The 16,754-nt window shown below is 43.2% G+C and overlaps 1 protein-coding gene across 1 annotated transcript in view; it reads left to right on the forward strand.

The window, feature by feature from the left end:
- The first annotated feature begins 210 nt into the window (after positions 1-210).
- The window catches only part of grin2da (glutamate receptor, ionotropic, N-methyl D-aspartate 2D, a), a 190,880-nt gene continuing 174,336 nt past the window's right edge, over positions 211-16,754 (forward strand). Inside the window, exon 1 of the mRNA XM_067521543.1 lies at positions 211-523. The gene's annotated coding sequence lies outside the window, so the exon portion shown is untranslated. The remainder of the gene's footprint in view (positions 524-16,754) is intronic.

Genomic DNA, 16,754 nt, shown 5'->3' on the forward strand with positions numbered 1-16,754 from the left:
AAAATGTAGAGGATGAATGACAGGGAAAAAAAATCTTCTGGGGAAGATGGAAAGAAAAATGAAATTACCCAATGGGCAACTTGGTTTAGCATTCAACACGTGTGAAGTGATGGGGGAGAGGGAGGGAGGGAGGGAGGGAGGGAGGAAGAGAGCGCGAGGTAGAGATACGTTGCTAGGTGACGGAGCGTACATACTGAATTTTAACAAAATAACGGGAGAGGAGAGAGTGAGTGAGAGGGACAGGGAGGTAGCAGCCAGCAACATGTAGCCTCGCCGAGTGGAGGAAAGGTCCAAACTGTGCGCGCGCGTGACTCTTTGCTTTTTGTGGGGTTGGTGGGGGGGGGGCCTGATATGTTCCTGTTCCATCCCGAGGACATTACCCCGCAACATTAGAATCGATCAGGCTCTATGCCGCAGGAAATGTCCAGCGGATGGATGGACGGATGGATTGTGGCGCACAGAGAGAAGACGCGGAGAGCAAAAAGAGAAGAAGAAGAAGAAGAGTGTCGGGCTCCTGAGATCAGTGAGTGGATTCTTTTTCAGGTCTTATTTTGGACCTTGTTTCTCTTTTACGCTGAAGGTGAAAATGTTGCGCCGTGTCTCAGGGAACTGTCTCCGGCTTTGCCCTTCACATCCCCGGCTGCTGGATGTGGGATGCTGCTGCATTTCTCCGTGGCTTGATGTGCATGTGTGTGCAGCCCGGGCTGCTCTCCCCCCCGCTCGCGCTGTGACGGCCAGGACGCAGCCGGCCGGTGCGCGAAGCTTTGACCCCTCTGTCATTGATGCGCGTGCACATGGATATGGCCGTGTTTGGCCGTGTTTCACCCAGGCGCGTGCGGGCGCACGCACGGACACAAACACACACACACACACACACACACACGTACGAACACTCCGTCCATCCCACCCGTGTCGTTCTTTCTCTCACGCGTGAAGCCTGTGCACAAGTTGCAGCCGGTGACGGACAGATGCGCCCAGCTGTGATTCAGATGTGACATTTCTGAAAACCCGCAGACACACCGCGCCGCGCGCCTGCGTTCTCACGTATGTGCATTTGCATTTTGCAATATCACAACCGGTTGTTGAGCATATGTGCGTTATGCCCTCTCCGGAGCGGCTGTCATGACCGCACGGAAAGGACTGACATCTCCCCCACACTTTCCTCCTTCAGTCTTATTAGCTGTAGGGCAGCTATCAGATCCAGGATCAGTCCCGCGTTTGTCTGTGCGCACATCGGCAGCTGGTGCACCAGCTGGGACAGCGTAGGGAAACTGGGATTCAGAGGTGGGAGCTTACACTCCACTTTAGTCTTTCTCCACCACCACCAGACACCATTCCTGAAAGCATGACACAACACTACTCATTAATGATGATGTAGTTTAGTGTGTGTGTGAGTGTGTGTGTGGGGCTGATTCAACAGTTTGCCTAGACGCTTCGCTTGCCCCCAGTGGGGAATTGAATTTCCAGTCATGTAGTATAAACACTCTATTCATCCCTCCGAGTTCAGAGCAGCTGAGTGTTTGTTGCTGAAGTACAGCTGAGCCTCTGGTGGAGTCGCAGATTGTGGTCAGTGTGACATTAAGAGCGATGAGTTCAGCAGATTTTTTCCTCATCAAACACTTAAGTGTGTGAAGTTATTGTTCACTTCCTTCCACTATCAGCATCAAGCTGGGAGCACCGGCTCAGAAATCATGGAATGTCAGCATCAGTTCCCAGTAATCTATATTTGTGTTGATTGACACTTTTGGAAATGTGAGCGTGACCTTGTGTCCCTAATAGCAGGAGAAGGGGGGGAAACAATCATCTTGGGCTGCACTGCTTTTTTTTTTTGTTTGTTTTTTTTTCCTGCTTCCGCCATTTTGAGGCCATCAACTGCTGAGGCAGCAGAGTTTTCATGATGCTGTATCTGAGTCCAGCTCGATCCAGGCATTTTAGACAAGATCAGACAAGGTGTGATGGATAAAGATGGTGGTTTCCCGACTGAGACGCTTGTTCCGAGGCTTCGTGTGAACCAGAGGTCATTCGTGCAGCGTTCCTTCAAACAACTGGTTGAGCTGACACACATTTCCAGCAGCTGTGGTCGATGTGCAGTATGTTAATGTCGGAGGGATTTACAGTCGGGTTCAGTACATGCAAGACTTTCGCCTGCAGGTGCACGTTATGTGTGCACGTGTGCAAACATCATCGCAAGTGCCTATGAACACCAGCTGCCAATGTTTGCATGACGTTTGAGGCTCAGTGTGATGGATCCAAACAGTTACTGTGGAGAATTATGGTTTATTAAAAACCTTGTCTTATTTCTGATGTTCTTGACATTAATCCTGCTGAGAAGTAAAATCAGTTGATATCATGCTCACAGATTAGCCAAGTGTATGTGGAAACCAGAACAACCCATGAGTTTGCATCTGTTCCCCCTATAACCTAGTAGTAGTAGTAGCAGTAGTAGTAGTACCTGCAAAATTTAGCTCGAAAAGTGGTTTCAGGCGACACTGCTGGGAGGATCGTTGGTGTACGAATCCCACAACTATCATGCTAATGGCTGGAGTTAAACATCACATGCCTGAATTAGGCAAGTAAAGCTCGATGGTTAAGGCTGAAGGAGGTTTTGTGTTTATTTTAACAAAATGTTTTTTCTTTTGACAAATTCTTGACTGTGGCAAAATTTTCTCTTAAGCCAGACGGCAAACTTTGTCCTTAACTAACTGCTGTGGGTGTCTTGACATAGAGATAAACGTAAAAAAAAAACCCTTAAACTAAAGTTTCACCTTAGTCACACAAGGCGGATGCTCTGTTTCATGATGAGGACATTTTTGGGAAGTGAATTATTTTAGCGACTCTTCTTAAAGCCGAATATCAACACAGTTCCATCGAGTTAAAAACTATATGAAGTAGTGAACTGTCTACAAAACAGTGTTTGCAGTTGCAGTTTAGTTGCCATTTAAGCTAAGTGGAAATACCACGTATCTGTCTAAGCTCCATCAGTCCGATTCGTACCACACGCAGTGAATTTCCCTCCAGCCGTTTCTCAGCTGCTATGTTAATGAAAACTTGGCAGGCGTGAGGTCACACTGACCTCGATCTTTTATCGCCAAAATCAAATAAATTAATCATCGACATTTCTGCTAATTTTGAAGAACTTCCCTGAAGGCGAATTCCTTAGACATTGAGTTTAAGTGAATGGGATGGACGATGCCAGCGGCGTCCAGGGATAATATGAAATAATTGCCATAAATACAGTAGTTTAGTCCCGTGCTTGACTTGATTTGGCTGATGGCGCAGTGTTTCCAGTTCTTTTGAGTGCAAACCCATGAAGCCACTTGACCTTTTCGGTCGTCTTCCAACAGCTCGTCAAATTGGTTTTTAGTAAATGGGAACGGCAGCAGGGGTTTGCGGCATCTGCTAGCTTGTTACAGAAGATGGCGACAGCTTCTTCACGCGGAAGCGAAAGGAAATAAAGGGGAATTGAGTTTGGAAAACAAAGAGGCAGGAAAAAGTCAAAAAGATGAAGGAGAAGAGAAGAGAGGACTCCACTTGGTGTGCAGAGACACCTGTCTGTGTCTCTGTGTTTGAATACAACAGGAGAAGGTGTCAAGTGACATCACTTCCCTCAATCCATCACAGCGAATAGCGGTGCTGAAGCAGAGACAGTGAAGAGAGGCAGAGCAACCGAAGGCTGACGCCGCTGTCCGTCTGTGTGTCTGTCCCCCTTCTTCCCTTCCTGTTGTCAGTGTAAACCCACCCCGCACACACACACACACTGTCTCTTTGTCCCTTCACTACAGTCGCACGCGTTTTGATTGTGACACTAAGCCGTCTGAATACTTTGTTTCATTCACATAATCCCCTGGTGTTGTTGGAACACTCCGCTGTGTGTGTGTGTGTGTGTGTGTGTGTTAGTGACATCATATCCACTGAAGCCCTGTGACAGGCTAACATTTCAGCCATTTTGGGTTTTTTTTTTTGGAGGGAATCTTTTGGACTTTTTGTTTGTTCCCTTTGAACATCATTTCCTTTATGATCCCTTTTTTGTTTTCTGCTACTTTGCATCTTTTGTTTCTCTCCATTCGGCTTATTTCTGTCCTCGCCCAGTGTTGCCTCCTTGCTTTCTGTCCTGCTATGTCCTTTCCTTTTCTTCTTTCTAGTCTTTTTACTACCCACTTACCATTTCAGAGCTTTCATTTCCCTGTGCCCTTTTTTTTTTTTCCTGTCCTTGGTTTCTTGATTACCTTCTTCCTTTTGTTACCTCCAGTTTCCTCCCACGGTCCAAAGACATACATGTTAGGTTAATTGGTGGCTCTAAATTGCCTGTAGGTGGGAATGTGTGAATGCTTGTCTGTCTGTGTATGTCTCTCTGTGTTGGCCCTGAAATAGACCTTTCCAGGGTGGAGCCTGCTCGGGGCCCAGTGCCAGCTGGGATATGAGAACAGTATAAGCAGTCACACGTAATGGCTGGATGGATATGACTCCTTGCTGAATGAAGCTTCTGACCAACTACAAACAGTGGATAGATGGAAGGAGTGTATTACCGTGCAAGGATCTTAAATGTCATCTCGCCGTGACACGTTTTCACAATTTGCTTTAAGCATTTCAGTGTGGATGCCTAAATCAGCAGTCACGGAAATGCCATCATCAGTGTGCAGCTATCTAATACAAGTGAGTGGTTTGGTCAGATTTTAAACCATTGGAATATGAATAAGTGGTTTAAATCCAAAGCAGTCATCAGCAAATTAAAACAAAGGCATTTACTATTTTCGTTATTGCTAGTTTTTTAGTATGGATGAATGAATTTTAATCATCATTATAAAGTACAAAGAATAAAGTAAGAAGCATTTTACTATAAATAAATTGAGCTGGATTTTCTGGACATAAAAGAGATGAAGCATTTTAAAGGTTTTTCAAATTTCTTTCTTGCAGAATGACTGTTATTGCTATGTAACAATTATCCTGGGATTTCATATTTAATATGCTTAGCTTACAAACCTGACATCAAATAAGCGACTTTCCATTTTTACCGTGACTCTCTAAGGCCTCATTAACCGAAGCTTGATTGATGCAGATGAGCGGTGATTTGATATGAAGCGTGGCTCAGCCATGGTCAACAGGCTCTTCAGTTCTTGGCGCTGCTTTCAAAAGCACAGTAGGAAACAGCACATTTCTCATAAAGGTTAAATGGAAATATGCCTTAGACATTAACATTGGCGACTTATCAAGGAACCAGTGTAAAGACAACAAAACGGAGGTAACATGAGATCTTGTGACTACATTTGCATCCACCCATCCTTCATCTGAAGCTCTTTCCTGTGGCAGGGATCTTTAATTGTGTAATAAAGATAAAGGCAGGGTGAAGCCAGTAACTCAGACCATGGCGATCATTTCTCCTAAAAGCTAAGTTGAAGTGATTAAAGCAGATTTTTTTCTTAATCCTCAGAAATGTTCAAACTCTCTCTGAGGGGAGCACTGGTGAGATGAGTGAAAGAATGAGGATCACACAGGCAGAAACAACTTCCAGGTTATGGCTCCCAATAAATGACCTATTTGTCCAGAAAGTCAGAGTCGGACACGGCAGGAGCAGTTTTTTTTGGGTGTCCAATGCTGCCATGAGTTAGGTTAAGTTCATTTCGTCCCGCTTTGTCGCGTCCTTTGGCGTTTATATGTACAGGTTCTCCAAGTTTTCTCCTAGTTTCCCTTCCTCCCATCACCTACTGGAACCTTTTTGTTTTTACATGTCATTTCCCGTTTTCTTTCCACACTTTTCACCTAATCTTCCAAATGTCACTAGTCCCTAAGACAGCTTTTCATATGTGTGTGTGAGAGAAAGGTTTCGGCATAATGTGTGTAATTGTGTATATAAGCACATTGTGTGTAAAAGCTTTTCAGTTGTGTATGTCAATGATTGTGATTTCATATGTGTGTGTGGAGGGTAATTCTGAATAATGTCCTATGGGGCCGTCCACATCTTTGCTTTGTCCTTTTCACATTTTCTTCCTTTCTTCTTTCCTTCCATCCTCACTGTTCTACTGTTTTTGTCCCTACTCCAGTTTCCTCTGCATTTCTGTCTGTTCAAGGCTCTTTATTCATTCTGCTGTTCTATTCATCCTTTCCTCCCTCCCTCCGTTGTCCTCTTTGATCTTTTCTTCAATCTGTTCTCTTCCACAAGTCCTCCTTTACTTTTATACATGTTCTTCATTTGTGCATTAGCTACCCACTTCCTTCTTTCTTGTCCTTAGTCCTTTCTCCACATCTGTCCCCTACATTCTTTCCCCCCCCCCTCCATCACCCTCCTTCCTCTTGTATTTGCTTCTCCTCCTCCTCTTCCTCATTCCTCTCAGTTGTGCTGTTCATATCAGCAGACTTTTTTTTTATCCTCCTCTCTTTATCGCCACGCTCCATCAGCCTCTTTGAACAGATGCCTGAGAACAAGGAGATGAATGGACCTGCATTCATCCCTAGGTGTGTTTCATCACGCTCCGACACGACTCTCCCCCTCCTCCCTCTGTGTTCCCGCCCCCTAACACACACACACACACACAGTCACACACTCCTTTTCAGCATATCTGATGCCAGTGTCGACAGTCTAGAGAGGGAACTCTTGGACAAGTAGCCTGCAGAGTAAGATCTGGAGAGATTGCTCTTTGGGTAAAGGAAGAAGGGAAGGAATAAAGGGAAAAGGATACAGCAAAGGTAACAGGAGTGAAGGAAAGGACAGGGAGTACACGAGGACAGAGGAAAAAGCAGGCACTAAAAGCAGGAAGTAAAAAAGCCTGGGTGCATTAGCAACAGAAAATGGGGTTATACTGTTAGAGGAAGGAAGCAAAATGAAAGGGAAAGGGAGGCCGGGAGGGAGGAAGGAAGGTGGAAAGGCAGAGGACTGGTGGAGAAGATAGCGCTGGGAAAAAAGCCAGTGACCAGGAACCGAGAGACAAGATGTCACAGTGTCAAAGTTAATCGATGCACGCAGAGTTAACATATGCCATTTGGTGGACATACTACAATGATAGGAGTGCGTGCGCTTCCAGCAGGCATGGACCTAATGGACACAAAGGAGCCATCATTCTTACATTCAGATAATAGAGCTCACCCCAGACTGACACGACTCTTGATGACAGGTGTACTGCATCGCCCCATGTGGAGAACATGTACTCTTGCTGATCACCATCACAGTTGGGCATTGGTCACTTAAAATGAAACCGTACCAGTCATTTTCAGATCAGTGGTATTTTTACATCATTGTCTTTTTGGCACCTTTGTGGCAGTAACCTGAATATTCTAATTTCCAGCATCTTTCTTTTATTTATTTTTTTAATGAGTTGATTTCCATGGCTTCAACATCCGCTTTCTGCTAGATATGGATTGTGATCCATGTTAGAAGTTAAAAAAGTAACGGTGATTTCAACTAAGATATAGTTAATAACAGTGTTTTTTTTCTTTCATTCAAAAGAATATTTTGCCCCAAACTATAATCCAGCCATGTTACGTTTCCCACACAAACATAATTGAGAGTGCAGCTTGAGTTGCATAACACCAAAGGTTTGTAAGAGGCGGTGGGCTGCTCCTATTAGTGACTTTAGGGCACACATTGAGTATTTTTTGTGTTTTTCCAAATGTCCACCTTTGGTGTTTAAAGGTTGGATGTGCAGCTGCTTTGATAAAGAAAAGTAGCTCAAAATTTCAATGCAGCGAAAATTATCACTCCCACTGTAAGATTTATATTAAAATATGCATGGTCATATGAACCAAAAGTGATGACATTTATTATATTAATATTATAATTTTTTCAGCGTCTATCGTGGCTGAGTGTGTGTGTGTGTGTTTGGAGGGGTTACTGGTTTATTAAAATGATTAACGATCACATGTGAGGGTATGATTATGAGCAATTTTTGACGGCACATGTAAAGCACAGGCTACAGATAGCTGCCCCCGATTAGGATTCAATAAACTTATAATGCTGTAACCTAGATGTCGACATGTGTTTTGACTTGCAAATCACCCAATCAGAGCTAAGTAGCGCTGTGCAGTCCGCTGAAGCATTAGCTTTTTAAGAGTTTGATGAGCACAGCTGTGAGAAATGATGAACAATTCATAGGAATCCACACGATCAAGATCCTCTGAGAATGATGTTTTCCTGCAAAACATATGGCTTTTATTTCAGCATTTTTCTCCTTTGTGACCATTAGATGGTGACGGATTAGGAGAAACACAGCTGACATGCAGCTTTATTTCTGTGCCACATTCAAAATCAGGACATGTGCATCATTAGCCCTAAACCACAGACAAAAGCATTTAATACATATGTGCATGATAATTAGAAGCTGTGTTGTGTTTCTGTCTCTCGGCAAAGAAAGTTGGATATGATAACGGCACCATATGCTCTTTGAGGAAAGGTGTCTCGTCTCAGAATTCAGAGTGGAGCGCCATCTTTCCCGCCTGGGTCAGATGTCATGCTAATCCCTCACTTGGGAATATCTAAGCAGCTACTGTGCATCAGATATTTGAAAAGAATGTGCAGTGAGGAAAAGCAGCAGCCTAAAAAAAAAAAAAAAAAAAAAAGGCAGCTTAAGAGCGGTACGACGAGGCAGAGAAAGGAAACCAAAAAGACATCCAGCAGAATGTCCTGGAATGGAGGTAACCTAACCAGGGGCTCATCGGGCCAGCCCGTCACTGTAAATCTACATCAGCGGATTAACGTGGTCGGAGCCTGCCGAGGAGGAAAACCGGGGTGGAGGTGAGGGATTTGTTTGGTGCCCCTGTAACCCCACCTGATGTTGTGCTCGGAGACAAGGGCAGCGGAGAGCAGCAGAGGCAGAGTAGTGAGAAAAAAGGCTGAAGGGGAGAGAAGGAAGATGGAGCAGGTGGAGGGAGAAAACGCACCTGTAGCATCACCTGGGGATTGTTTGCTTGTCTCCCTTCTGTTTCTTCTTCACCTACCAGTCTTTCGTGTTGTGCTACTTTTTTCTGTATTTCCTTGGCCTCTCTCGCCTCGCATCGCTCCTCCTTTCCTACTCAGCCACCCAGTCAGCTCGGCTCAGCCTCGGTTGCCTATTCTCCTGCAGCCACTGTACATTTTTTTGGATTTCAGGCTATTAGCCCCCAGCCAGCCTGCATACCCCCTCTCTGCTTATAACCAAGCTGAATGTTGCTAGAGGAGCTCTGGAGAGGGAGGCGACTTTTGAAGCCGTCGAGAAAATGTCTGCGTGACTCCTGCTGCTGTCAGAATCTCAGGAATCAGTTTAGACGAGCTCCTTGCTTCACGTCGCCTCTCAAGGTTGCAGTGGATACATCGCAGTGAATGCAATGAAGTCAATTAGGCCAGGTCCGAATCCCTGCACAGGCCTGGTGGGGGAAACTGAATGAGTAACACTTTCTCCCCGCTTAAAGACTAGTGCAGAGGTGCAGGCACGGAAGGCACTTAGCCTCCAGCTGCTTTGTGGATAACAGAGGATGACTGTGGTTATACTGGGCCAGAGTGCGTTTGGATGAATGTGAAGCAGGGCAGAGGTGGAAATTGAGCGCATGCAACACAGCGACCACATAACGATTTGTGACGCAGAACTGAACATGATGTCACATCTGCCCTTATAGAGACCTCTGGGTGAATTTACTTCTGTAGGGGGATAAATTAAGGGAAATAATGTATTAAGGCTTTTCAACATAACACAGTGTGTGTGTGCATGTCTGTGTGTGTGCGTGCATGTGTGTGTGTGTGTGTGTGTGTGTGTGCGTGCATGTGTGTCTAATAGCAGATGCATTGATTTCTGTATCCATTTAAGTCAAAGCAGTAATTTCGCCAATGGAAAGCTAAACACTTGTGTAATTTGTGTTACCGCCAGCAAGAGTCATCTCTTCCTCCTTAAACTTTGAAGAAGTAAAATAAGCAGCAGACTCCCAGAGTTACAGCATAATCACTAATCAGATCTTGCGTTTGCAAAAACAGTGACACTCACTGCAGCAACTGTAGGTGATCTGAATTATATATCCAGCTAATTGTTCATCTTTCTGTTGGGGGAAATTGCTATTTTGACTCTAACAGAAATGAATGGACCCTAACCCTGTGCTGAATAGCAGCTGAGAGACTAGTCAAACCACCAGTTATTCACTCATACAGACATTGATTTGAAGCCATAACTCCATATTTAGGTCAGGCTAGTATTAGAATTCGTACAGCAGTGTACAGCTCATTTGAAACTCTGCCTTGTTTTTAATGCTTTGCTTTGTGTTGACTGTTAAGTGTCCATGTTTTGCATGTGCGAACATGTTCACGGATGTGCAGCAGAAACCTCACACTTTGTGTTTTACTGTTGGTACTTGCTTGAACTGCATACCAGTCTGACATACTGTGAAACTCACCTTACGAAATGGACTGAAATGCAGACAAGCTGATTTGCTCCCATGCTGTAAGAAAGCAAATATTATTAGACAATATGCTGACGATGTACAATTGTTCATTTGTGTAGAGCCAGATGAGATTACTTAACGCTAAAGTGTGTTTTTTCCAATATTTTTTGTTACGTAACTTAATGTGAGGTGGTGCTGTCAAAGCCTGCGTTCACACGGAACAGCACTTTTAGCAATCCAGAGAGATTCTCTTGTAAATGTTTCTGAGTGAAGCGAGCCTTTCTAGCCAATCAAAGTAGGCCAAAGTCACAGGCTGACATGTCATCGATACAATGGTCTTGCGTTTGACCCAGCATCAGTATTTTTTGCCCTGGATGGATTGAGTCTTTACTAATTTATTTATGGATTTGCTGCCCCTCCGGCTGGTGCACAGTAAAAGAATAAATCAGTAATTTTTGTTTTTATAGCTCAAAAAACAAAACAAACCTTTCAGCATCAGTGTCCGAAGCACTAGCTGCATATCTCTATTTCCTGTTTTCAATAACGGTCACCAAACAGCATGGTTTTAAAAAATAAAAATAAAAAAGAATTTGCAGGTAGTGGGAAAGCCACATTGTGCTTTTCCACAAGGTGGTGGCTGTGGATCAGGTCCAGCATTCAGTGAGCAATTTTAGGTAGCAGTATAAATTGGTTCATTGCACTCACTTTCCTCACTAACTAGAATTTGTGTCTTAGTTCCCTCATCTTGCACAGTATTTTTGTTTGAGTAATTCAAAGACTGGCATTGAATCCATTTAGTTTTTTTCAGTATCATTGCAACAATTATTTGTCCAGAGCCAAATCTGTGTAGCTTGAGATTTGAATATTTCTAATGAATATGTAGTGTTGAGTCAGTGTTTAATTGAATAGATGTGTCGTTTGCCAAAACTAGAAGAAGCTTATGATACTGCACCATTTAACAGGTTTTCATTATGAGTAGCTGACCTGATTTTTACACAGGGTGTCATGCATTAGCATCTTCATAATATATACAGTAGTGGATAAATAACCAGAAAGGCTGATAGAAAACCATGGCTCACTGCCACATGCAAATAATAACTCATATGAAAATTCAGTAGAATGAAAAGTCTATTTCATTGTCACAAAGCCTTGGAAGCTGGTGGCATTTATGTCAGCTGAGTTGAAAAATTGCTTTGACATTTACAAGACGTACATACTGTAGCTTTTGTGCAACAGTGAACATAAACGCGCAGAAGCACCAGCGTACAGCAGTAGGCCTGTTAACATGTATGTTCACATCGGTGGCTCGTGCGCTGTGGGAGACTCATCAACCTGCTGGAGAAACCGAGGTGATGCAGCCGTTAAGTGATATTTCATTCACTTATCTTGAGGGGGGGAGAAACAACTTCCAATAGACTTTGCTGGCAGTGACTGTAATTTAATATCACATGACCTCTTCCTTTGCTGCCTTTTGCCGAAAGCACTTGCTACAGATGCCGCCTATCTGCCCACAGTCCAGCAGGCTAATGGGATGATAAGCACCATTTGCTCGAGAAGATCTCTTTAGTTCTACCTAAATCCCTTCTAATTTGCTCATTTTGCCCACTTTAGTAGCATCCTTTGTTCACTCTTGGCAGGGATGAAAATGCTATTGCCTAATCAATCAGCTGTGTGGAACTCATCATTACATACAGGGACAGACTTTTCTGCCTCTTACTCTCCAGATTTTCTCAATTTCCTATCTCTGAGATAAAAATGGATAATCCAGGTTATTTATTTCTTTGCTTTACCTGTCACTCCTGTATACTTGGTTCATGTAATATTAGTGAATTGGAAACCTATTAATCTTGCTGCCAGGTGTTTTTGGATGAGTGTCGGCTATGTGCCTAAAGAGAAAAGACGTTATATACCGTCATGTTGGGTGTTTGGTTTTCTTGTCCTAGAGGCCATAAAGTTGACTGTTCAACTTCGCCCTTTTGAGACTTTAGTTTCATTTGTTGAACATGGAGGTTGCTGGGAAACACAATGGCAGAAGTAGTTGAGGGAGGGGAAAACTTTCTATGTCATGAGGATCCCCCTGATTGCCCGGGGAACTTGTAATTGCCCTCATAGAGGTTCTCTGGATGCATAAACAAAGTGTCAGGGTGTAAAATGTGCTGCTGACTATACGGGATGTCCAGTGTTGGGAAATGAAGGTGTAGTTGTTGATGGTTTTACCTGTGAAGCATTTTGGACCATGTTGTGTCATAATGTCAGAAGCAGCCATTTATGTTTCCCTGGAGGGAGTGAAAAGATGTTCATCTACAAAGAGCTACCTGATGCCAACATCACTTTGGGTGGAATGTTGAAGGTTAGTGGATATGAATCCACACACTGATACATGGCACGTATGTTTAAAATGGATTGAACTTGCTCTCACTGGCTTACAGCCGGTTGGCAGCCAGTCAGAGCAGGTAGAGTACAGAGTGTGCACGATGCCAGAAATGTATGTCTTCATGATGTTTGTGAAATTGTTGCAGATGGAAATGGCTGAACTAGGGAGATTGTTGTGTGACCAGGGTGAATATTCAACACAATATAAGTAATTATCAGCCCTTTCTTATTCCTGAGGCTTCAGAAAGCGTCGCTTTGGCCTGTCCCTTTTGTGTAACGTGCTGACGCTTCATGTACGTGTTTGTGTCAGTGATTAATGCTCTGAGCTTTCAGTGTAGTACAATGGAAACCCTGACTCTTCAATGTTTGACACTTAACTTTACCCAGAAGTTTTTGTGCCCAACTCTGATGCAGTTTTTGTGTCTGTTTTAAAGCCTGTGGCCTCAAATGGTTTTGCTCCTGGAGCATCCAATACTAACGCCAAAGGGTACGTCTAGTGTCAGTATGATGCGCCTGAGGACGTATAAAGTGGCGGAATTTGACGCGTTGGCAATCTGATGCTGGGGGATGAGAACACGTTGAAATAATGATGACAGATGTTGGGTCTTGGCCAACAGGTGTCAGGTTTTAGGCATCAAAGCCCAACAGCTTAAGGCTCTATTATATAGCTGAGGTGAACCTTCAGTATAAACCTGCAGAGTTCTGGCTCTCTTGCTAGACTTCGTGACTGCTGATGAAGGACTCGGGAGCTTGGTGGATGGGTGACTGAATCATGTAACAGGCTGTGGCAGGAAACTCAGCAACTGGTGGGCAGGCGAGGAATGACAGGTCTTAAAAACTTAATAAGGCGACATGACAACTACCCACTGTCTGCAACAGCAATTATTTAGTTCCCACATGCCACAGGACTGTATCCACTAGTGATTTGAGTAATTTCTTTGAAAGATAAAGACAGTGGAAGAAACAGTGAAGCTGTCAAAAAGTTTAAACAAAGACAATTCTTGAAAATGTGCTGGGAACTTCAAAGCCAGTCGGCAGCCTTGCAGCTTGAGCCACAGCTGATACCCACCACATGCTACACAATGCTGCAGTCCTTTCATGTTCATGCAAATATCCTTCGCTGTAGAGCCAAGTGATAGGCACTGGTGAGGCACATTGGTCAGAAGTGCCCTTGGCAGCATGAATACTTCATGTCACTGAGGAGCATTCTGAGAAATCACATCTTAACAATCCAAATGTGGAAGCAGGGAATAAAAAGAAGCTACTTGTGTCGGCTAAAATAAAACCTCTGCAAAGTGGTAGATGAAAGTATGATGGCCTCAAAAGCACTGACGGGATTCAAACGGTATCAGTATGCATGAAGAACAAACCCACACAATGGGGCTGGAAACATTTTGTTCTGCTTGACTCCAGGTGTGGATATTTCTTTGCTTCTCTGTTATTTACAGCATATCCATTCTGACTTTTTGGTTGTAATAGCTTCTAAAGTATACGGAGGTTATGACTGTGATAAAAAGAGCTTCAGAACGGTGACCTTTTTATATTTCGGCTGCATAATTATCAGGCCGGTACACAGACTGTAGCGGTTTAAGGACAATAAAAACAGTTGGTGCATCTTTCACAGTGACAGAACAGCTAAAATGTAAATCAAAGCTGTTGTTTCCCAGCTTCTATCTCCCCCTCAAGTCTTTCTTCCTACTTTTATTCTTTGTTTTCAAGGTTCCTTAGCAAGAGCTTCTATTTTCTATTCTCCGATAACAATGACCTTGAGTTGGTGTGCATTCACGACGTGTCCTGAGTCCTGATCACAGAGCATCCTGGTGTGATTACCAGGTGTGTGCGGTAAATAATTCACTTTCTCAGTCTGGCACAGAGCAGCTCCTGAGAATATATTCTGTAAAATTTGGAGCGAAAGGGTTGTAAAATTAGCAAATGATAAAGCCGCTTTGCTGCGTTGACCCCCAACGGAGTAGATTTGATTTTGAAAAATGCTACGAATGTGCAAACTGCATGTGTAGTTGAAGCGAAAATCAAAGTGAACTGATAAATAGGGGAAACATTTAGTAGTTTCCATCATTAACAAAATGATCTGTATCTCTTAAATAATATTTCACTAATAATCTGTAAAAACATGGTGCAAAAATGCTGCATCACCAGCTTGTTTCTCTTATGTTTTTCACAGCTGAGTCTCAGTGCTAACTCCTCGATATCCCAGGAAGCCTCACTTTTCCTGTCACTATCTTTGTTTTGGCAGAAAAGAAAATTGTCATGTGCAAGAAACAAGACTAAAAATATTTTTTTCTAGACTGTACTGAATTGTTTTTGAAATTCTGACAGCTGGGAGAGTCTTTGGATTTGGGAAATGATTTTGAATGTAAGGAATATAGGTAGAAGCTGGAGCTACTTTACATGACAACGAAAAAAATCCCCGGTCGGGAAAACTTTAACGAGTTTGTTCTGAAAATGATTGCACTCTGCTTTGCATTCGTTGTCATTTTGGCAAACGTTGTCCGATGTGTGTTCAATAACGTAACGTTGGAGCGATAATTTCTAGCCTCTTATGTTTTGTCTCCTAACCATCTCTTTGTATTCATTGTATTCATGCTGATGAAATGCAATACAGTTGCACATGAGTTCAATTCTAGGTAGTCGACAACATATTCCATCTCCCAAACGTTTGTAAATTCGCCTGGATGTTCGCCAAAGCCCGTGTCTGCTTCACGGAGTGTGTCAGTATCATATACTCCTTGTGCCTGAAGGTTGGGTATTACCGAATGCAGTTTGGAGCTAGTGCTCCATTTTTCTGAGACTTGTTTTTCAAAGCTTCATGTCTGCTTCTGTTACTGCTACCTCTCTTTTTGCTTAGTATTCCCTCGCTTTTCTGTCAGCAAGAGACACAGAGTGACAACAACAGATGGGATAAAGCAGATTGCTGTCCCCGAACCACCAACGGCAAATCTTTTTTCCTTTTTCTGCCTTTACCTGTCTTCCTGTCGTCTGACTTTGTGTCTTGCTCTTTGTCTGGCTTGCTGTTTTTTTTTTTTTTTCCCCTTCATTTATCTAGACAAGGTTTAGCTGAGCGTGCATGTTTTTTTTCTTTAAACAAAGTAGGTCCACTGATCCTGCAGAAGAAACCGAGTGATCTAATGTCACAACACCCCTGGTAGAATCCACAGTGGCTACTAGAAGACAAAGTAATGTTGGTTTCACCGACACATCTGAATAGTCTTTACATTTTCTAATTAGCTTATTAACTAACTAGCCAGGTTAACCTCCTGTTATGGATTTGTACACGAAGCCTGGCAGGTCTGAGGCCAGCATTGGCAGCAACAAGTAGTTCTATCTTAGGCAGCTTTTACTGACGAAGTGCTGGCAGCTCTACGGGACCTACAGCTTTACCTGGAGTTGGTTTTGTTTTGCTCATTTATTTTACAGTTCCATGTTCCTGTCCAGGCTTTCTAGTCACCTCTCCATCCAGGATCTCATTTGTCCTTCTTTTATGTCAGGTTCGTGTTCCTTCCAGACAGTCTTTGAGTTTTTAAGTCCTAACTAGTCTTCAGGTGTGTCCAAAGCTTAGGTCCAATAAACTTACCAATGCCATTGAGGGACGCCAGAATTCACTAATCTTATAAAATGATGTGCAAACTTTACCGATAATTTACATGACCCATATTTTAAACTGCCATTTTTTTTTTCCCATTTGTAAGCTGTCTCTCACTTGTCCACTGCTGTGCTCTGTCTCTCTTAGTGCATAGCTGGATGCTCTGTGCACAATGTGAGGTCTGTGAGATTGATTTTGAAAGGCATGAGAATCACGCAGTTTCTAATATTCTACTTTTCATTCATCTTCTGTACATTCAACTCTCAGTGGAAAGTTTTAGATGGTTTGTACTTTTCGCAGGTTTTACATTTGAATAATGCAGTACTTCATCACCGCCTCATAAAATATAATGTGAATCCTATGTGCATTGGTTTATTTTATCTCATTAAAATACATGCAGCCATGGACCAACTACAACATCAAAACACTGCCCACGGGTTAACACATA

This window comes from Channa argus, chromosome 1 (assembly GCF_033026475.1).
Source record: "Channa argus isolate prfri chromosome 1, Channa argus male v1.0, whole genome shotgun sequence".
NCBI classification, from domain to species: Eukaryota; Metazoa; Chordata; class Actinopteri; order Anabantiformes; family Channidae; genus Channa; species Channa argus.